Here is a 22,744-nt window from a genome sequence, read left to right as displayed (position 1 = left end):
GGTTATGGGTTGGCCATGGGCAGCTATGGGTCAGTTATGGGGCAGGTTATGGGGCAGGGGGGTGGTTGTAGGGCAGGCTATGGGGCAGGCAGATGGTTATGGGGCGGTTATGGGGCAGTAATGGGGTACAGGGTGGTTATGGGGCGGCCATGGGCAGTTGTGGGGCAGTAACGGGGCGGGTTATGGGGCAGGGGGGTGGCTGTGGGGGCAGGTTATGGAGCAGGGGGGTGGTTGTGGGGCAGTTGTGGGGCAGGGGGTGGTTGTGGGGCCGGCCATGGGGCAGTTGTGGGGCCGGGTCCCGGGCGCGGGGGGGAGGGGAAGGGAGGGAGGGGAAGCAGGAATGACGTCGGGCGGAAGTGGGCGGGGCTTGGGGGGGTGTGTGACGCACGCGACGTGGGCGGGGCTTGGGCCGGGACAGGAGGCCCCGCCCCCTCACCTATCGGGCGACGCTCTCCCGGAATCCGGCCAATCACAGGGCGCCCCTCGCCTGGCAGCCAATCATCTTTCCCATCCGTCTTCTAGCGCAGCCTGCCGGGCGACCAATGGGGAGGCGGGGCTTAGGCAGCTGCTGGCCAATGAGGGGAGAGGGAGGGAGGAGGGAGGAGGGAGGAGGGAGGAGGGAGGAGGGAGGAGGGAGGAGGGAGGAGGGAGGAGGGAGGAGGAGGAGGGAGGAGGGAGGAGGGAGGAGGGTGGGGCCCCGCCCCCTGTGGGGCAGGAGGCACCGGGGGGGGGGGAGGAGCACTTGGGGGGCAGATGTGGGGCAGGAGGAGGCACTTGGGGGGCAGCGGGGGGTAAGATGCGGGGCAGGAGGAGGCACTTGGGGGGCAGCCGGGGGTAAGATGTGGGGCAGGGGGGCACTTGGGGGGCACATTGAGGGCAGTTAGGGGGCAGGAAGCACTGGGGTGGGGTAGCCGCGGGGCAAATGTGGGGCAGGAGGCACTTAGGGGGCACTTGGGGGGCAGATGTGGGGCAGGAGGCACTTGGGGGGCAGTTGGGAGGAAGATGTGGGGCAGGAGGCACTTGGGGGAGTGGTTGTGGGGCAGCCGTGGGGCAGGAGGCACTTGGGGGGCAGATGTGGGGCAGGAGGCACTTGGGGGGGTGGTTGGGGGGCAGGACACCCCGCTATGGGGCAGGGGCTGCCCCCGCCCCCGCTGGGGGAATTTTGGGTCTGTCCCGTGACGTGGGGCGGGGGCGGGACGCGCCGCCGTGGGGCAGCCGTGGGGCGGGGGCGGCCGAGGGAAACCCCCCAGCGCCCACGGGGAGCGGGAAGGGGCCGCGGGGAGGGGGGGGACGGGGGGGCACGATACACGCCTGCCCCACGGCTGCCCCACAGCTGCCCCATAGCTGCCCCATAGCCACTGCATCTCTGCCCCACGGCCAACCCGTATCTGCCCCACGGCTGCCCCACTGCCGCCTCATAGCTGCCCCATAGCCACTGCATCTCTGCCCCACGGCCAACCCGTATCTGCCCCACGGCCACCCCATAGCTACCCCATAGCCGCCCCATGGCCAACCCATCTCTGCCCCATAGCTGCCCCATATCTGCCCTATAGCTACCCCATAGCCACCGCACAGCTACCCCACAGCTGCCCCATAGCTGCCATGGCCGCCCCATGGCTGCCCCACGGCTGCCCCATAGGGAGGGAGACACTGAAGGGACACTCCCCCCCCCCGTGACATCATCACGCGCCCCACGGCGGCTGCGACACGCGACAACACGCAACGACACGCCCCGACATCACGCGTGTGATGGTGACACGCGTCAGCCCCACACGCGACCCACGGCCAGAGGGGCCGGCCCCACACGCCGCCGCTGCCCCGGCTCGGTGGCACACGCGTGACCCACAACGACACGCGTGTGCCCCACAACAGCACAGGCGTGACCCACAACGACACACGTGTGACCCATGACACGCGTGACCCACAACCCCACGCGTGACCCACAATGACACGTGTGACCCATGACACGCGTGACCCACAACCCCACGCGTGACCCACAATGACACACATGTGACCCATGACACGCGTGACCCACAACCCCACGCGTGACCCACAATGACACGCGTGTGACCCATGACACGCGTGACCCACAACACCACACGTGTGACCCACGACGACACGTGTGTGACCCACGACACGCGTGACCCATGACATGTATGACCCACAACCCCACACGTGACCCACAATGACACGTGTGTGACCCATGACACGCGTGACCCACAACCCCACGCGTGACCCACAACGACACGCGTGACCCACAACCCCACACGTGACCCACAATGACACGTGTGTGACCCCCAACCCCATGCGTGACCCACAACGACACGCGTGTGACCCACAACACATGTGTGACCCCCAACCCCATGCGTGACCCACAATGACACGCGTGTGACCCATGACACGTGTGACCCCCAACCCCACGTGTGACCCACAACCCCACGCGTGACCCCCCATGCGTGTCCCTCCTGCATGTGTCCCCCCCACCCGTGTCCCCCCGTGTCCCCAAACACATGACCCCCCCCACGTCCCCCCCACGCGTGTCCCCCCGTGTCCCCCCCACACGACCCCCCCGTGTCCCTCCCCCGTGTCCGCCCCCCCTGTGTCCCCCACACACGACCCCCCCCACGCGTGTCCCAGCGTGTCCCCCCCCGTGTCCCCCCATGTCCCCAAATACACGACCCCCCCCGTGTCCCCCTCCCGTGTCCCCCCGTGTCCCCACACAGGCGACCCCCCCCACGTCCCCCCCACGCGTGTCCCAGCGTGTCCCCCCCCGTGTCCCCCCATGTCCCCAAACACACGACCCCCCCCCGTGTCCCCCCCACGCGTGTCCCAGCGTGTCCCCACACAGGCGACCCCCCCCACGTCCCCCCCACGCGTGTCCCAGCGTGTCCCCCCCCGTGTCCCCCCATGTCCCCAAACACACGACACCCCCCCCGTGTCCCCCCCACGCGTGTCCCCCCGTGTCCCCACACACGCGACGCCCCCCACGTCCCCCCCACGCGTGTCCCAGCGTGTCCCCCCCCGTGTCCCCCCCGTGTCCCCACACACGCGACCCCCCCCCGCGCCCCCCCCGCTCACCGGCCCCGCTCCGGCCCCGCGTGTCGCCCGTGGCCGCGTGGCGCCGGCTGCCGCCGCCGGAGCCCCCGCGTGGGGCGGCCCCGTGTCCCCGTCACCCCCCGCGTCACCCCCCCGCCCCCGCCCCCCCGTGACGTCACCCCCCGCCGGGGACACCGCGGGGACGGGGGGGGGGGACGGGGGGGGGGAAGACACACACGCGACGACGTCGATGGGGGGGGGGGGCAGCGGGGGGGGGACGGGGGGGAGAGGGGACAACATGGGGGGGGAGGGGACACCGGGGGGGGGGGGGAACACGACAGGGACCGGGGACAACGGGGGGGGACACGGGGGACGTGGTGGGGGGGGACACATGGGGGGGGGAAGGGGCATGGAGGGGGACGGGGGGGGACACGGGGGACATGGGGGGGAGGGGATGGGGGGGGCAGGGGACGGGAGGGGGTCACGGGGGGGGAGGGGACACGGGGGGGGACAGGGACAGGGGATGGGGGGGACACGGGGGCCATGGGGGGGAGGGGACATGGGGGGACACACAAGGGACAGAGGGGGGACGGGGGCCACTGGGGGGGGACAGGGGACACTGGGGGGGGGACACAGGGAGGTGGCACACGGGGGGGGTCACAGTGGGGACACGCGTGGGGACAGGGCAGCGCACGGGGGACAGGGACACGCAGGGACACGGGGGGATGTGGGGACACGGGGAGGGCACTTGGGGACACGGGGACACGGGGAGGGCACTTGGGGACACGGGGGGGCACGGACACGCGTGGGGACGCAGGGACACAGGGAGGGGACACAGGGACACAGGGGACACGGGGACACAGAGAGGGGACACGGGGACACGGGGACACACGTGGGGACACGGGGACACACAGACACTGGGAGGGCACTTGGGGACACGCGTGGGGACACGGGGACACACGTGGGGACACGGGGAGGGCACTTGGGGACATGTGGGGACACGGGGACACAGAGAGGGGACACGGGGACATGGGGAGGGCACTTGGGGACACGGGGGGGCACGGACACGCGTGGGGACACGGGGACACGGGGAGGGGACACGGGGACACGGGGGACACGGGGACACAGAGAGGGGACACGGGGACACACGTGGGGACACAGGGACACACAGACACTGGGAGGGCACTTGGGGACATGTGGGGACACGGGGACACAGAGAGGGGACATGGGGACACGGGGAGGGCACTTGGGGACAAAGGGGGGCACGGACACGTGTGGGGACACGGGGACACAGGGAGGGGACACGGGGACACGGGAACACGCGTGAGGACACGGGGACACACAGACACAGGGAGGGCACTTGGGGACACGGGGGGGCATGGGGACATGGGGACACAGAGAGGGGACACGGGGACACGGGGAGGGCACTTGGGGACACGGGGGGGCACGGACACGCGTGGGGACACGGGGAGGGGACACGGGGACACACAGACACAGGGAGGGCACTTGGGGACACGGGGGGGCACGGGGACACAGACGTGCGTGGGGACAGACGTGGGGACACGTGTGGGGACACGAGGACACAGGGGGGCACAGACACGTCTGGGGACACCGAGAGGGGACACGGGGACACGTGGGGACACGGGGAGGTCACGGGGGGGACACGGAGACGCAGGGGGGACACGGACACGTGTGGGGACAGGGAGGGCACGGGGGGACACACAGGGGGGGACACGGGGACGGGGGGACACAGGGGGACACGGGGGGACACGGGGAGGGCATGGGGACACGGGGGACACGGACACACAGGGAGGGGACACGGGGACACACGGGGACACATGGGGACAGGGAGGGCACGTGGGGACACGCGGGGACACAGGGCATGTGGGGACACGCGGGGACAGGGACACACGTGGGGACACGTGGGGACACGTGGGGACACAGAGAGGGCATGTGGGGACACGCGGGGACAGGGACACGCGTGGGGACACGCGGGGACACGTGGGGACACAGAGAGGGCATGTGGGGACACGCGGGGACAGGGACACGCGGGGACAGGGACATGCGTGGGGACACGCGGGGACACGTGGGGACACAGAGAGGGCACGTGGGGACACGCGGGGACAGGGACACGTGTGGGGACACGCGGGGACACGTGGGGACACAGAGAGGGCATGTGGGGACACGCGGGGACAGGGACAACACGTGGGGACACGCGGGGACACGTGGGGACACGCAGGGACAGGGACACACAGGGAGGGCCCACGGGGACAGGGACACGGGGACAGGGACGCGTGGGGACATGGGGACGCGTGGGGACATGGGGACACGTGGGGACAAAGGGAGGGGACATGGGGACACGTGGGGGCACGGGGACACGGACACATGTGGGGACATGAGGACATGGACACGTGGGGACACCCATGGGGACATGGGGACACCAAAGGGACACGGTCACGCAGGGAGAGGTGGGGACACAGGGAGGACACACGGGGACGTGGGGACACGTGGGGACATGGGGACACCGGGGGACACAGGGGGACACGAGGAGGGTAAGGGGACACATGGGGACACGGACACGTGTGGGGACATGGGGACACCGGGGGACACAGGGGGACACGAGGAGGGTAAGGGGACACATGGGGACACGGGGACATGGGGGCACATGGGGACACGGACACGTGTGGGGACATGGGGACACGGGGAGGGTACGGGGACACATGAGGACACGGGGACACGGGGACATGGGGGCACGTGGGGACATGGACACACGTGGGGACATGGGGACACGGGGAGGGTACGGGGACACATGGGGACACGGGGACAGGGACACACGCGGGGACACGGGGAGGGAATGGGGACACTGGGGGACACACAGGGATGTGGGGACACGTGGGGACATGGGGAGGGTAAGGGAGGACATGGGGACACGGGGACACGGACATGCATGGGGACATGGGGACACGGACATATGTGGGGACACGGGGACACGGAGAGGGTAAGGGGACACACGGGGACACGGGGACACGTGGGGACATGGACACGTGTGGGGACATGGGGAGGGTAAGGGAGGACATGGGGACACGGAAACATGTGGGGACATGGGGACACGGAGAGGATAAGGGGACACACGGGGACACGGACACACGTGGGGACATGGACACGTGTGGGGACATGGACACGTGTGGGGACATGGGGACACATGGGGACACGGAGACACAGACACACGTGGGGACATGGGGACACAGGGACATGGACACGTGTGGGGACATGGGGACACGGGGGGACATGGGGACACAGGGACATGGGGACACGTGGGGACATGAGGACACGGGGGGGTAAGGGGACACGGGGGGACACGGGGACACGTGGGGACATGGACACGTGTAGGGACATGGGGACACATGGGGTCACAGGGGGACACGTGAAGACATGGGGACACGTACGGGGACATGTGGGGACACGGGGAGGGGACGGGGACACGTGGGGACACTGGGGGACGTGGGGACACAGGGACACGTGGGGACACGGGGAGGGGACGGGGACACAGGGGGACATGGGGACACACGGGGAGGACACGGGGACGTGGGGACGCGGGCACGGACGGAGGACACGGGGGGTGACACGGGGACACGTGAGGACACGGGGGGCACGGGGGACACGGGGACATCGGGGGCACGTGAGGACACGGGGTGACACGGGGTGACGCGGGGACAGGCGGGGTGACAGCCCCAACCCCGCAGGTGACACGGACCACGCAGCCGGACACGCGTGTGACCCCGCGCCACCGCACGCGACCCCCCGCAGGGTGACACGCGGCCCCGGGAACCGCCGCGCACACGTGACACGCGTGTGACACCGACAGACATGTGTAACACGCATGGAACTGTGTCCTCTGGGGTGTAACACACGTGTCACCGTGTCCCGTACACGTAACACGCGTGTGACACTGACAGACACGTGGAACTGTGTGCCCTGGGGGTGTAACACACATGTCACCGTGTCCTGTACACGTAACACGCGTGTGACACCGACAGACACATGTAACACGTGTGTAACTGTGTCCCCTGGGGGTGTAACACACGTGTCACCGTGTCCTCTACACATAACACGCGTGTAATGCCGACAGATGATGTAACACGTGTGGAACTGTGTCCCCTGGGGGTGTAACACACGTCTCACCGTGTCCTGTACATGTAACACGCGTGTAACGCCGACAGATGCATGGAACTGTGTTCCCTGGGGGTGTAACACACGTCTCACCGTGTCCCGTACATGTAACACACGTGTTATGCTGACAGACATGTGTAACATGCATGGAACTGTGTCCCCTGGGGGTGTAACACACGTGTCACCGTGTCCTGTACACGTAACACGCGTGTAATGCCGACAGATGATGTAACACGTGTGGAACTGTGTCCCCTGGGGGTGTAACACACGTCTCACCGTGTCCCGTACATGTAACACGCGTGTAACGCCGACAGATGCATGGAACTGTGTTCCCTGGGGGTGTAACACACGTCTCACCGTGTCCCGTACATGTAACACGCGTGTGATGCTGACAGACATGTGTAACATGCGTGGAACTGTGTCCTCTGGGGGTGTAACACACGTGTCACTGTGTCCTGTACACGTAACACGCGTATGACACCAACAGACACATGTAACACGTGTGTAACTGTGTCCTCTGGGGGTGTAACACACGTGTCACTGTGTCCTGTACACGTAACATGCGTGTGACACCGATAGACATGTGGAACTGTGTTCCCTGGGGGTGTAACACACGTGTCACCGTGTCCTGTACATGTAACACGTGTGTAACGCCGACAGACGTGTGGAACTGTGTTCCCTGGGGGTGTAACACACGTCTCACCGTGTCCCGTACACGTAACACGCGTGTGACGCTGACAGACAAGTGTGACACACACGGAACTGTGTCCTCTGGGGGTGTAACACACATGCCACCATGTCCTGTACAAGTAACACGCATGTAACGCTGACAGACGCGTGTAACACTTGTGGAACTGTGTCCCCTGGGGGTGTAACACACATGTCACCGTGTCCTGTACACGTAACACGCATGTAACGCTGACAGACGCGTGTAACATGCGTGTAACTGTTTCTTGTATGTGCGTGACATGCCTGTGACTGTGTCCCCAGTACGTAACACGCGTGTAACGCTGCCAGGCGTCAGTAACACGCATGCGACTGCGTCCCGCAGGTGTGTTAACACGCAGGTAACGCCGCGCCCGTCGTGACACGTGTGCACGCCCTGACACGCGTGCACAGGCGCAAGCACACGCGGTATAACACCCGCTTCCGGGCGTGTGCCCCCTGGCGTGTGCACACGGGCACATCCGTGTGCGTGTTGTAATGTGTGGCGCTACACGCGTGTACACACCACGCCAGAGCCTGCCGTACACACGTGGGCACCTCTGAAGACGCGTGACCTCACGTGTGTGCCTCTACCAGCCCCTACACACGCGTGCGCACACACGAACACACGTGACCCCGCGTGTGCGCCTCTGTACCGCCACCTACACACGCGTGCGCACACACGAACACGCGTGACCCCACACATGTGGGTCCGTACCGACCCCTACACACTTGTGTGCACATAAACACGCGTGACCCCGTGTGTGCGCCTCTGCACCGCCCCTACACATGTGTGTGCACACACAAACACACGTGACCCCGCGTGTGCGGCCCTGAACCGTCCCCTACACACACAAACACGCGTGACCTCACGTGTGCGCCTCTGCACCACCCTACACACGTGTGTGCGTACATGTACACACGTGACCTCACGTGTGCACCTCTGTACCGACTCCTACACACGCGTGTGCGCACCTGAACACGCGTGACCCCGCATGTGCACCTCTGTACTGACTCCTACACACGCACGCGCACACATGAACACGCTTGACCTCGTGTGCGCGCCTCTGCCCCGCCCCTACACACACACGGACACGCGTGACCTCGCGTGCGTGCCTCTGCCCCGCCCCTACACACACACGGACACGCGTGACCTCGCATGTGCGCCTCTGCCCCGCCCCTACACGCGCACGAACACGTGTGACCTCACGTGTGCGCCTCTGCCCCGCCCCTACACGCGCACGAACACGCGTGACCCCACGTGTGCGCCTCTGCCCCGCCCCTACACACGCATGGACACACGTGACCTCACGTGTGCGCCTCTGCCCCGCCCCTACACACACACGGACACGCGTGACCTCACGTGTGCGCCTCTGCCCCGCCCCTACACACGCACAGACACGCGTGACCTCACGTGTGCGCCTCTGCCCCGCCCCTACACACGCACGGACACATGTGACCTCACGCGTGCGCCTCTGCCCCGCCCCTACACACACACGGGCACGCGTGACCCCGTGTGTGCGCCTCTGCCCCGCCCCTACACACGCACGAACACGCGTGATGTCGCGTGTGCGCCTCTGCCCCGCCCCCCCCCATGTGTGCGGTGCCCGGCGCAGCCCCTCCCCCGCACGGGCGACGTCATCAGCACACGCGTGTGCGCGGGGACACGCGTGTCGGGGCGTGACGGGGGAGGGGACAACTCACGTGTTCAGCGGGTGGCGCCGGGCGGGGGAGGGGCTACGCGCCAGCCATGGCCTGGACCTGGGGGGGGGGGGGAGACACCGTTACTGGGAGGCACTGGGAGGCACTGGGAACGCCCCCCCCCCTTCCCAGTCCCGTACTGGGACCGGTGGAGCCAGAGCCCAGTATGAACCGGGGGGTGCTGAGCCCAGTATGACCAGTACCGGCGCTCCCAGTATAACCAGTACCTGTCGCTCGCCCGCCCAGTGCGACCAGTCGCTGTCGCTCACCCTCCCAGTACTCCCAGTATGACCAGCACGGGCACTCACGCCTCCCAGTACGACCCTCACCCGCCACTTCCATTCCCAGTGCTCCCAGTACCTGTCACTCACCCTCCCAGTATGACCAGTACGGCCACTCCCAGCTCCCGGTACAGCCAGGAGCTGTCGCTCACGTTCCCAGTACAACCAGTACCTGTCACTCCTGCTCCCAGTATGACCAGGACCTGCCAGTCATTTCCCCTCCCAGTACCCCCAGTATGACCAGTCCCAGCTCCCAGTATAACCGTTAGCTGTCGCTCACGCTCCCAGTCCTCCCAGTATGACCAGTACCCGCTCCTCCCAGCTCCCAGTACAGCCAACGCCAGTCCCTCCCAGTCCTCCCAGTATACCCACTACCCCTCACTCCCAGTACACCCAGTTCCCCCAGTGCCTCTCCCTCTCCGCTCCCAGTAACCCCTCTCCACCCTGGCTCCCCTTTCCCAGTATACCCAGTAGCTCCCAGTAAGACCATTACTGGGCCCCAGTATTCCCAGTATACCGGCACCTGTCACTCCCAGTACTCCCAGTATAACCAGTAGCGGTCACTCCCTGCCCCCAGTAAGGCCGTTACTTGCCCTTCCCGGCTCCCAGTACTCCCAGTACAGCCGATACTGGTCGTTCCCGCTCCCCATGCTCCCAGTAGCACCAGTAACCGTCACTCCCAGCTCCCAGTATGACCCGCCATTCCCAGTACAACCAGTACAGCCTTCACACAGTGCTCCCAGTACACATCATACCCCCCCCCCCCCACTCCCACTCCCAGTGCTCCCAGTATCCCCCCCAGGGGTGGCTCCCCGTTCCCAGTAAGACCATTAGTTACCATCTCTAACTCCCAGTACTCCCAGTATGGCCACTCCTAGCTCCCAGTACAACCATTACCTGCTGTTCCCGGTTCCCAGTACTCCCAGTATAGCTCCTACACGGTACCCTGGGCTCCCAGTACTCCCAGTACAGTCCTTACTCGGCACTCCCGCCTCCCAGTACAGCTCCCAGATGCCACTCCTGGCTCCCAGTACTCCCAGTACAGCCTTTACATGGTGCCCCCAGCTCCCAGTACTCCCAGTACAGCCCTTACAGAGCACCCCCAGCTCCCAGTACTCCCAGTACAGCTCTTAGATGCTACTCCTGGCTCCCAGTACTCCCAGTACAGGCCTTACCCGGCACTCCTGGCTCCCAGTACTCCCAGTACAGCCCTTACACAGCACTGCCAGCTCCCAGTGCTCCCAGTACAGCCCTTACATGCCACTCCTGGCTCCCAGTACTCCCAGTACAGCCTTTACATGGCACTCCTGCCTCCCAGTACTCCCAGTACAGCTCCCAGATGCCACTCCTGGCTCCCAGTACTCCCAGTACAGGCCTTACACGGCACTGCCAGCTCCCAGTACTCCCAGTACAGCCCTTACACAGCACCCCCAGCTCCCAGTACAGCCCTTACATGTCACTCCTGGCTCCCAGTACTCCCAGTACAGCCCTTACACAGCACCCCCAGCTCCCAGTACTCCCAGTACAGCCCTTACACAGCACCCCCAGCTCCCAGTATAGCCCTTCAATGGAAACCCCAGCTCCCAGTGCTCCCAGTATGGCCTTTATACTGCCTTCCTGCCTCCCAGTACATGGCAATGCCAGCTCCCAGTACTCCCAGTACAGCTCTTACATTGCACTCCGCGCTCCCAGTACTCCCAGTACACCCACTACACAGCGCTCCCCGTATTCCCAGCTCCCAGTACAGCTCCTACGCGGCGCTCCCAGTACTCCCAGTACAGCCCTTACGCTGCACTCCCGCCTCCCAGTATCGCTTTCACACGGCAATGCCAGCTCCCAGCACTCCCAGTATAGCCCGTACCCGGTGCTCCCAGTACAACCATTACGTAGCAACGCCAGCTCCCAGTACAGTTCTCACACTGCGCTCCCACCTCCCAGTATAGCCCTTCTCTAGCACCCTCACCTCCCAGTACTCCCAGTATGGCTCTTAGATGGCACCCTGGGCTCCCAGTATGCCCAGTATAGCCCTTACCTGGCACTCCCAGCTCCCAGTACTCCCAGTACACCCAGTATAACTCTCAGATGGCACCCTGGGCTCCCAGTATAGCCCTTACCTGGAGCTCCCAGTACTCCCAGTACACCCAGTATAGCTCTCACAGGTGGTACTCTGGGCTCCCAGTACTCCCACTATGGCCCTCACCTGGCGCCCCCAGCTCCCAGTACTCCCAGTATAGCTCTCAGATGGCACCCTGGGCTCCCAGTACTCCCAGTATGGCCCTTACCTGGAGCTCCCAGTACTCCCAGTACACCCAGTGCTCCCAGTATAGCCCTCAGACGGCACCCTGGGCTCCCAGCACTCCCAGTATGGCCCTCACCTGGCGCCCCCAGCTCCCAATACTCCCAGTATAGCTCTCAGATGGCACCCTGGGCTCCCAGTACTCCCAGTATGGCCCTTACCTGGAGCTCCCAGTACTCCCAGTGCTCCCAGTATAGCCCTCAGACGGCACCCTGGGCTCCCAGCACTCCCAGTATGGCCCTCACCTGGCGCCCCCAGCTCCCAGTACTCCCAGTATGGCCCTTACCTGACGCCCCCAGCTCCCAGTACTCCCAGTACAGCCCTGGGACAGCACCCTGGGCTCCCAGTGGAACCTTCCCCCGCCGCTCCCCACCCCCAGTGCTCCCAGTACAGCCGGTCCCTGCCCTCCCAGTGCTCCCACACCCGCCTTATCAGGCCGCCGCACCCAGCCCAGCCCGGGGCACCCGGGTCGGCCCCGGCGGGGAGGGGGGGGGGCGGGGGGGGGACACACACACACGACATGGACCCAGGCATTCGGGTGCCCCCCCCCCCCCCGGGGAACCCAGGCGTCCGGGGCTGACGCAAGAGCCAGTGATGAAACAGCCCCCCGGGGGGGGGGGGGGGGGGGGGGTAAAAGGTGGGGGCTGAGCCCTTGCGAACTCGCTGCACCCCGGGGGGGGGGGGAGAAGAGGGACAGACTCCCCCCCCTTTACTGTGCTGTGTGCTATCGTCCCCCCCCCCCCAAAAAGTGTCACCCACTCGGAGGGGACACCCCCCCCCCCCAAACCACAGCCCCTCCCAGCCCCCCCCAAATCCTCCCTGAGACCCTCAACCCCCACCCCCAGCCACCCTGACCCACCCCAATGCCCCCCCCACAGACACCCTGACACCCCCAAACCCCCCCAGACACCCCCAATGCCCCCCCCAGACACCCTGACACCCCCAAACCCCCCCAGACACCCCCAATGCCCCCCCAGACGCCCTGACACCCCCAATGCCCCCCCCAGACACCCCCAATGCCCCCCCCAGATGCCCTGACACCCCCAAACCCCCCCCAGACACCCCCAATGCCCCCCCCAGACACCCTGACACCCCCAAACCCCCCCCAGACACCCCCAATGCCTCCCCCAGACTCTCTGACACCCCCAAAACCCCCCCCAGACACCCCCAATGCCCCCCCAGAGGCCCTGACACCCCCAAACCCCCCCCAGACACCCCCAATGCCCCCCCAGACACCCTGACACCCCCAAACCCCCCCCAGACACCCCCAATGCCCCCCCCAGACGCCCTGACACCCCCAAAACCCCCCCAGACACCCCCAATGCCCCCCCCAGACGCCCTGACACCCCCAAAACCCCCCCAGACACCCCCCATGCCCCCCCCAGACACCCCCAATGTCCCCCCCAGACACCCAGACACCCCCAAACCCCCCCCAGACACCCCCCATGCCCCCCCCAGACTCTCTGACACCCCCAAAACCCCCCCCAGACACCCCCAATGCCCCCCCCAGACACCCTGACACCCCCAAAACCCCCCCAGACGCCCCCAATGCCCCCCCAGACACCCCCAATGCCCCCCCAGACGCCCTGACACCCCCAAAACCCTCCCAGACGCCCCCAATGCCCCCCCAGACGCCCTGACACCCCCAAACCCCCCCCAGACACCCCCCAATGCCCCCCCCAGACACCCTGACACCCCCAAACCCCCCCAGACACCCCCAATGCCCCCCCCAGACACCTCTAAACCCCCCCAGGTCCCCCCAGCCCCCCCCGCCCTCCTGACACCCCCAAATCTCCCTCAGCCCCCCCCCAAGACCCCCCCCGACACCCCCAAATCCGACACAGGCCCCCCCCACCCAGCGCCCCCCAAACCTTGACCTCCTGACCCCCCCCCAAACCTCAGAGCCCCCCCAAACCCTGTCTGTGCCCCCCCCATGGAAAAGGGGGGGGGGGCAATAGGGATGGGGGGGGGGTCTCCACAGAGGACCCTCACTGGCTGCTCCCCCCCCCCCCCCCCCGGATTTGGGGGGCCCCAAAAAGGGGGGGCACCTCCCCAGGAGGGGAAACTGAGGCACGGGGGGGGGGGGGGGGCGAGGAGGGGGTGTCACGTTAGGTGGTTGCCCCCCCCCCCCCCAAACTGTGCTGTCCCTTTAAGACCCAGGTGTGTTGGAGCCGCCCCCCCCCCCCCAATTTGGGGTGAAAAACAGGGATTTGGGGGGGCTAGAAGGGCTCAAGGGGTCCCCAAATGTGTGACACCCCCCCCCCTCAGATACAACACCCCCCCCCAAAGGGCAGCACGGGGGGGTCCCTGTCTGCCCCCCCCCCCTCCCCCAAAATGGCAGCCAGGAGCGCCCCCCCCCCCCCCCCCCCAATTTTGGACTGGACGACCCCCCCCCCCCCAATTCACCTCACCCAGAGCCCCCCCCACTTAACCCCCCCCTTTTAATACCCCCCCCATTTACCCCAGTCCTTTACTTCACCCCAGATGACCCCCCCCCCATTCATCTCGGAGGGGGGGGTCAGGGACCCCCATTTACCTGAGCCCAGACCCCCCCCCCATAATTAACCTCAGCCCAGAGCCCCCCCCCCATAATTAACCCCAACTAAGGCCGGACCCCCCCCCCCCTTTCCCTCAGCCTGAGCCCCCCCCACTTGACCTCAAGGGGGTCAGACACCCCCTCAAATTTCCCTCACTTTTGCCCCCCCCCCCCCCCCCGCCCCTTAAATCCCCTCAGCGGGATCGGGCCCCCCCTCCCCCTCACCCCAGGACCCCCCCAATTCACCTCAAGGCGGGGGGGTGGGGGTGTCACCCCCCCAAACCCCCCCAGCTGGGTCAGGGCCCCCCCCTTTTACCTCAGAAAGGCCCAGACCCCCCCCCATTTACCTCAGGCCCCCCCCACACACACACCATTCACCTCGCGGCATCGGGCCCCCCCCCCCTTTACCTCAGCCCAGGACCCCCCCGATTCCCCTCCGGAGTGGGGGGGGGGTGTGGGGTGTGTGTGTCACCCCCACAAACCCCCTCAGCGGGCTCGGACCCCCCTCCCCCCCCCTTTTACCTCAGAAAGGCCGCGACTCCCCCCCCCCCCCGACCATTTCCCTCAGCGCCCCCCCCCCCCCAATTTACCTCAGCTTTGCTCCCCCCCCCCCCAGCGGGGATCGGGCCCCCCCTTCCCCTCAGCCCAGAACCCCTCAAATTCACCTCGGGGGGGGGGGAGGGAGGTCACCCCCCCACCCCCCCCAAATCCCCCCAGCTGGGTCAGGGCCCCCCCCTTTTACCTCAGTCCCCTTGCCCCCCCCCCCCCCCCCAGCCCGGCCCTCAGCAGGATCGGGCCCCCCCCTTTTACCTCAGCCCAGGACCCCTCAAACCCCCTCCGAGGGGGGGGTCATCCCCCCAGACCCCCTCAGCGGGCTCGGACCCCCCCCTTTTACCTCAGCTTTCGCCGCCCCCCACCTCCCCTCAACCCCCCCCTGCCCCCGCCGGGATCCAGGCCTCGGCCCCGCCACCCCCCGGCCCGGTGTGTGTGTGTCTGTGTGTCCCCGCCCCGGTGTCCCCCCCCACACACACACCGTGCCGCCCCGGTGTCTCCCCCCACGCCGGTACCTGGTCGGGGGGCGGCGGGGTTGAAGGCGGGCTGGGGGGGGGGGGGGAGGGGGTGGTGGGGGGGGAGGGGGGTGGGCGGCGGGTCCCGGCCCGGCCCCGGCCCCGGCGCTGGCGGCTCCGCTGCCTCCGGCCTCCGCTCAAACAAAGGACCCAGCGCCGCGCGCCCCGCCCGCCCCGCGCCCCGCCCCGCGCCCCGCCCCGCGCCCCTCGCCCCGCCCACCGCGGGGAGGCCCCGCCCAACTGTCACGCCCCGCCCCCCCCGCGGCCCCGCCCTCCGCCTCAGGCTCCGCCCACGCTCCCGCCCACCCACCGCCCCCGGGAAGCCACGCCCACAGCGGGGAGGGGCACGGCACAGCGGCGGGACGGGACCGGGCGGGACTGGGACGGGACTGGGACGGGACTGGGACTGGGACGGGACTGGAGCAGGACTGGGACGGGACCGGGCGGGACTGGGACGGGACTGGGACGGGACTGGGACGGGACTGGGACTGGGACGGGACTGGAGCAGGACTGGGACGGGACCGGGACGGGACCGGGATGGGACTGGGACGGAACTGGGACGGGACTGGGATGAGACTGGGACGGGACCGGGGCGGGACTGGGACGGGACTGGGATGGGACTGGAGCGGGACTGGAGCGGGACTGGGACGGGACTGGGACGGGACCGGGACGGGACCGGGATGGGACTGGGACGGAACTGGGACGGGACTGGGATGAGACTGGGACGGGACCGGGGCGGGACTGGGACGGGACTGGGATGGGACCGGGACGGGACTGGGATGAGACTGGGACGGGACTGGGATGAGACTGGGACGGGACCGGGGCGGGACTGGGACGGGACTGGGATGGGACTGGGACGGGACTGGGACGGGACTGGGGTGGAACTGGGATGGGACTGGGACGGGACTGGAGCAGGACTGGGACGGCACCGGGACGGGACTGGGATGGGACTGGACCAGGACTGGGACGGGACTGGGATGGAACTGGGATGGGACTGGGATGGGACTGGAGCGGGACTGGGACGGAACTGGGACGGGACTGGGGTGGAACTGGGATGGGACTGGGACGGGACTGGAGCAGGACTGGGACAGCACCGGGACGGGACTGGGATGGGACTGGACCAGGACTGGGACGGGACTGGGGTGGAACTGGGATGGGACTGGGGCGGCACCGGGACGGGACTGGGATGGGACTGGAGCAGGACTGGGACGGGACTGGGATGGGACTGGCACGGGACTGGGATGGGACTGGGACGTGACTGGGATGGGACTGGAGCGGGACTGGGACGGAACTGGGACGGGACCGGGACAGGACTGGGGTGGAACTGGGATGGGACTGGGACGGGACTGGGACGGAACTGGGACGGGACCGGGACGGGACTGGGGTGGAACTGGGATGGGACTGGCAACAAGACAGGGATGGGACTGGGACAGCACTGGGATGTTACTGGGTGGCACTGGGAGTCACTGGGACGCACTGGGATGTTACTGGGAGTCACTGGGATGTTACTGGGTGGCACTGGGAGTCACTGGGAGTCACTGGGATGTTACTGGGAGTCACTGGGAGTCACTGGGAGTCACTGGTGGGCGGGACACCCAGCACCACCCAATCACAGCAGCCCCTCCGGAGGGGGGTTTGCACCAGCCAATGAGAGCGCAGGGAGGAGGAGGGGGCGTGGCTCCACCGAACCCCCGCCCCCAGGCACGTGCGCAGGGCGGGGCCACGCCCACCGGGGGCGGGGCTTTACCCGGATCCTGGGTTCCCCCCCCCTCCGGGCGGGTGGGCGCTGGGGTGAACTGGGAGGCACTGGGTGACGCTGGGAGCCACCGGGAGCCACTGGAACATACTGGGATGTCACTGGGATGTCACTGGGACATACTGGGATGAACTGGGAGGCACTGAGTGGCACTGGGCTATCACTGGGTGACACTGGGACTGCACTGGGACATACTGGGACGTCACTGGGAGTCACTGGGATGGCACTGGGTGACACTGGGAGGCACTGGGAGCCACTGGGGTGTCACTGGGAGGCACTGGGATGAACTGGGAGGCACTGGGAGGCACTGGGATGTCACTGGGAGGCACTGGGACATACTGGGATGTCACTGGGAGCCACTGGGGTGTCACTGGGAGGCACTGGGATGAACTGGGAGGCACTGGGGTGGCACTGGGCTGTCACTGGGAGCCACTGGGATGTCACTGGGACATACTGGGATGAACTGGGAGGCACTGAGTGGCACTGGGCTATCACTGGGTGACACTGGGACTGCACTGGGACATACTGGGACGTCACTGGGAGTCACTGGGATGGCACTGGGTGACACTGGGAGGCACTGGGAGCCACTGGGGTGTCACTGGGAGGCACTGGGATGAACTGGGAGGCACTGGGAGGCACTGGGATGTCACTGGGAGGCACTGGGACATACTGGGATGTCACTGGGAGCCACTGGGGTGTCACTGGGAGGCACTGGGATGAACTGGGAGGCACTGGGGTGGCACTGGGCTGTCACTGGGAGCCACTGGGATGTCACTGGGACATACTGGGATGAACTGGGAGGCACTGAGTGGCACTGGGCTATCACTGGGTGACACTGGGACTGCACTGGGATGAACTGGGAGGCACTGGGACATACTGGGACGTCACTGGGAGTCACTGGGATGGCACGGGGTGACACTGGGATGCACTGGGAGCCACTGGGGTGTCACTGGGAGGCACTGGGATGAACTGGGAGGCACTGGGACATCACTGGGATGGCACTGGGTGGCACTGGGCTGGCACTGGGAGCCACTGGGACATACTGGGATGTCACTGGGAGGCACTGGGATGAGCTGGGAGGCACTGGGAGGCACTGGGATGTCACTGGGAGCCACTGGGACATACTGGGATGTCACTGGGAGGCACTGGGATGAACTGGGAGGCACTGGGAGGCACTGGGATGTCACTGGGAGCCACTGGGGTGTCACTGGGAGGCACTGGGATGAACTGGGAGGCACTGGGACATACTGGGAGGCACTGGGGGGGGCACCCGGCCGGGTGGGGGAGGGGTGCGGGGGCTATTTCCCCTCCCCCCCCCCCCCGTGTCCCCGCCTGACCCCGAACCCGGGTGGGGGAGGGGCCTCGCACGAGGGGGGTTTGCACCAGGATCGGGCCCGGGGGCACGTGGGCGTCGCACAAGGGGGAGAAAAACCACAACACCCCCCCCCACCCCCCCGGGGCTTCGCACGAGGAACCCCAAACCCTCGCACGGGGCCCGGCCCGGCCTGGGCTTCTTGCACGAGGACACGCGGCCTTCGCACGAGGAGCTGCGGCGGTCGCACGGGTCTTTTGCACGAGTCCGGGGTCGCACGAGGACACGGGGGGTTTGAACACACACACCCCCCCTCCCCCTCCCCGAGCCTCGCACGAGGCTCCCACGGGGCTTTGCACGAGGAAGGGGGGGGGGGGGAGAGGGGCGCATCCCTTGGGCTTTGCACGAGGACACACACGCCCCCCCCCCCCCCCCCCCCCCGGGGCCTTTGCACGAGGACACACACGGCCCCCCCCCCCCCCCCGGGCCTTTGCACGAGGACACGGGGGTGTTGCACGAGGGGGCCCAGCCCTCGCACGAGGACCCCCCCCCCCCGGCCTTTGCACGAGGCCCCTCGTGCCCGGCCTTTGCACGGCCCAAGGTCACGTGACCTTTGCACGAGGACACGCGCTCCTTGCACGGGGGTGGGGGGGGGAGTGGGGTGTCACGTGATCATTGCACGAGGACCACCCCCCCCCCACCCCCCCTTCCCCCCCCCCGGCGGGGTTTGCACGAGCCCCCACGTGACCCTCCCCTCCCTCCCCCCCCCCCCCCCCGCCCCTTAGCAACAGCGGCCGAGCCGCGCCCCGATTGGCTGCCGCCGCCGTGACGTCAGGGCAGGGCGCGCCCGGCTGTTTCCATGGCGACGCGGTGGGGAGGGGGGGGGGGTTTGGGGGGCCTTGAAGGGGAGGGTTTGGACCCAAAAGTGAGGATTTGGACACAAAAGTGAGGGGTTTGGCCCTAAAAACGGGGATTTCGGCCCAGAAAAAAGGGGCTCGGACCCGAAACATGAAGTTTTGGACCCTAAAAATGAGGGGTTTGGACCCAAAAATAAGGGTTTAGGCCCAAGAAATGCAGCTTTGGACCCTAAAAATGCGGGTTTTGACCCTAGAAATGAGGGGTTTAGCCCTGAAAATGTGGCGTTGTGCCCTAAAAAGGGGGATTTGACCAAAAAATATGAGGGTTTGGACCCTAAAAACAAGGGTTTGGACCAAAAATAAGTTTTTAGGGCCAATAAATGCATCCTTGGATCCTAAAAATGAGGGGTTTGACCCTAGAAATGAGGGGTTTGGCCCTGAAAATGTGCTGTTCTGCCCTAAAAAGCGGGATTTGACCCCAAAAAATTACAGTTTGGACCCTAAAAATAAGGGTTTGGACCCAAAAATAAAGTTTTAGGGCCAGTAAATGCAGCTTTGGACCCTAAAAATGAGGCTTTTGGCCCTAGAAATTAGAGTTTTGACCCTCAAACTGTCCCTTCGGGCCCTAAAAAAGCGGCTTTAGCTCATGAAAAAAAGGTTTTGGCCCCTCAAAGGAGGCTTTAAACGTTAAAAATGCCATTTTTATCCCAAAATTGAGGGTTCGAGCCCTAAAAAAATGAGGGTTTGGACCTGGGAACGAGGCTTCAGACCCTAAAAATGCAGGTTTTGAGCCTAAAATCGAAGGTTTAGGGCTCAAAAATGCTGCATCGGACCCTGGAACCGGGGATTTGCGCCCTAAAATGGGGGTTTAAACTTTAAAAATGAGGCTTTGGACCCTAAAATTGAGGTTTTGGGCCGGAAAGTTGAGGCAAAAGAGGGGGTCGGACCCTAAAAAATTAGGGTTTGGGCCCTAAAACGGAGGGTTTGGACCAGAAAAATGGGGATTTGGCCCCTCAAAGTGGGGCTCGAGACCCTAAAAATGAGGGGTCGGGTCCCAAAAAGGATGGTTTTGGCCCTGAAATGGGAAGGCATTGTCAAAAACGGCGACTTTTGACTCTAAAGATGAGGCTTCGGGCCCCAAAAAGGAGGATCCGGACCCGATAAATGAGGCTTCGGACCGGAAAAATGGGGCTTTGGGCTCCCAAAAATGGGGCTTTGGGCCTTAAAATCAGGGTGGGGGCCCCTAAAAATGGGGCTTCGGGCCTTAAAAATGAGACTCGGGAGCCTAAAAAAGCGGCTTTTGGCCCCAAAACTGAGGGTTCGGCCCCAAAAACGGAGGTTTTTGGGCCCAAAAGTTGGGGATTTAGGAAGCGGAAAAGGAGGGTGACGCACACGCATTCCCGCCCCCCCCCCCCCAGTTGGCGACTCCCCCCCATGAAGGCCACGCCCCCCGCTAAGCCCCGCCCCCTCCCGTTGATTGACAGTGCGGGGGCGGAGCCAACTGCACAAGAACTTGCTCTAATCACCACACGGGGGGGCGGGACAGGAAGTGACTCCAAGCCCTGCCCCCTCCAGGAACAGGAAGTCCCGCCCTCCCTCTCCTCTCAGTGACGTCACAGAGGAAGTCCCGGAAGGCGGCGCTGGGCCCAAACAGGAAGTCCCGCCTCTTCCCCCACCCGGCGCAGGAAGTCCTGGGCGTTGCTTCCGGCCCACGCAGGAAGTCCCGGGCGTCGCTTCCGGCCTGCACAGGAAGTCCCACCTCTCCAGGCCTCAAACAGGAAGTCCAACCTCTTCCTGCACCCCCCCCAACCGACCAGAAGTCCCGCCTCATGTCGCCCTCCACAGCAGGAAGTCCCCTCCGCGGCGTGACGTCACTTCCTGCCCGGCTTCTGGGAGGCAGCAGCCATTTTGCAGCACAGCTACGACAACAAAACCCCTCCGGGGGGGGGTGGAGGGGGCGTGGCCGAGGAAGCCCCGCCTCCCCTCACGTGGGCGGGGCCTCCCCGCAGCCAATGGGGGCGGTCAGGGGGTCCCCAAGCCCCCGCCCACTCCCGGAGAGGCACCGCCTCAAGGCTGGGGAAGCTCCGCCCACCCCAGCTCAAGCTCCGCCCCTCGGGAAACCACACCCACCTCGGCTCAAGCCCCGCCCCTCGGGGGGCCCTCATTGGCTGGGCCGCACCACCTTCAGCTAGGCCACGCCCACCCGCCTGGCCACGCCCCCCCTTAACATCACCCCCTCTGGGATTGGCCGCGGCCTCTAGGCCAGGCCACACCCCCGGCTAAGACACGCCCCCTGCTTGGCTCCGCCCCCTCGGGGGGCCCCGCCCCCGCCATAGGCCCCGCCCCCTGGGTTAGGCCCCGCCCCCCGCCAGCATCTGGGTTCCTCCCCTTCCCGCCTGGCCTTGGGGGGGGGGGGGGGGGGCTGGCCCTTTTGGGGCCAAATCCTACATTTTTGGCACTTTGGGCGCAACCCCGAGGGGGCGGGGCCTCCGGGGGGGGGCGTGGCCTTCATTTTGGTGGGGGGCGGTCGCCAATTTTGGGGGGGGGGGGATATATATATATGTGTGTGTGTGTATTTTCCCACCCCCCCCCCAACGCCCCCCCCCCCCCCCCCCATTCATACCTTGTAGTAGGCGGGGGGCGGGGCGGGGGGGGGCAGCTCGCGCAGAGGGAGGGCGGGGCCGAGGGGGGGCGGGGGGTTTTGTGGGGGGGGGGCGGGGGGGAGGGGCGGGGGGGCGGTGACGTCGCCGCCGCCGCCGCCTCCACAGGGCGCCCCCCCCGGCCCCCGCCAGCGCCAGCAGCGCCGCCGCCCCCCCCCCCGCCCCCCCCGCCACCGCCCCCCCCCGCCGGAGGGAGGGGCCAGGTCCGGGGGGGCTCGTCTGATTGGCTGTGTCTGGAAATTGGGGGGGGTGGGGGGGGGGGGGAGGGGGAGGGGTCAGAGGGGGTCCTGACACCCCCCCCCCCCGTCCCCCCCACCCCCCCCAAACCGTACCTGCCCCCTCCGGCTGCGGCGATCCGGGTCCTGGG

General features: G+C 66.7%; 1 long non-coding RNA gene across 1 annotated transcript; it reads right to left on the bottom strand.

Moving 5' to 3' along the window:
* Positions 1-6: 6 nt before the first annotated feature.
* LOC141736783 (uncharacterized) lies at positions 7-12,590 on the bottom strand. Its single transcript, XR_012585061.1, has 3 exons — positions 12,476-12,590; positions 9,616-9,672; positions 7-528 (listed from the first exon to the last, which is right to left on the bottom strand). It is a non-coding gene; the product is annotated as an uncharacterized LOC141736783 (long non-coding RNA).
* Between the last annotated feature and the right edge of the window lie 10,154 nt (positions 12,591-22,744).

Source organism: Larus michahellis, unplaced genomic scaffold (assembly GCF_964199755.1).
Source record: "Larus michahellis unplaced genomic scaffold, bLarMic1.1 SCAFFOLD_541, whole genome shotgun sequence".
Classification (NCBI taxonomy): Eukaryota; Metazoa; Chordata; class Aves; order Charadriiformes; family Laridae; genus Larus; species Larus michahellis.
This window is presented reverse-complemented; position numbering and strand designations above follow the sequence as displayed.